Source organism: Durio zibethinus, chromosome 1 (genome assembly GCF_047325235.1).
Source record: "Durio zibethinus cultivar Kanyao isolate XHJ-2024 chromosome 1, ASM4732523v1, whole genome shotgun sequence".
In the NCBI taxonomy this organism is placed as follows: Eukaryota; Viridiplantae; Streptophyta; class Magnoliopsida; order Malvales; family Malvaceae; genus Durio; species Durio zibethinus.
The window spans coordinates 13,997,501-13,998,431 of NC_143162.1; positions in this window are offsets into that span (position 1 = coordinate 13,997,501).

Sequence of the window (931 nt, forward strand, 5' to 3'; positions counted from 1 at the left end):
ACTTGAAGTGAAGAAGATTTTGTGACCATTTGAAAAAGGTGTCCCCATTTTAGACACATGAATGGCTACTGGCAGCAAACCTGTAAAATCTCAAACGCTCTTTAAGGGGGTGTGAGTCTCGAGGTTTGATTAGGGATAATGGCCAAGTACCAGCACCCATCACACATCATGAGCACACACCCCTCCGGCCCCCCCAATCGTCGGAACAGCAATGCCGTCGGTCAGGTTCTCTGGCGATGCTACCTCAGGCGAAAAAAATGCGGCACCAGCACATGCCCAAGCCCAGCATGGGCACCGTGGCTCAAAATCAAACTTTGGCCAAGGTCTTGGCCATCTATGGCACATGATAGCACATGGTGATGGCACATGCATCGACCATCATCGGCACAGGCTACCCTTTGGTACGGGCACTTGCCTCGACCGCCATCGGCACAAGCTGGGCCTTGGTGCAGGCGATTGCCTCGACCACTATCGGTAGAAGATGGGCCCTAGTGTGAGCGGTTGCCTCGACCACCATCAGCACACATTGGGCCCTGGTGCGGGTGGTTGCCTCGAACACCATCGGCACACGCTGGTCGATCACCATCGACCCTGGTGTGGGTGGTTGCCTCGATCACCATCAGCACACGTTGGGCCTTGGTGCTGGCGGTACGGGTGTCACACCCTGGGTGGGTGCGCCAGGCACATCAGGCACACCAGTAGGTGAGCCGGAGGTTGAGCCCCGCAGACCAGGTGTGCTGGCGGGTATCTATGCGTAAAACCTAGCAAACAAGTTCATAATGCTTGCCCAACTTGTAGGCCAGCCCATGAGACCAAGGCCTGGCATACAAGCTGCCCGCACCACATCCAAAAGGGCCCAGGGTGCTAGACATGCAAGGAAAGCTTCTGGAAGCAGACAGGATCAGCAGAAGCATCCTGGCAGATTTGGTTG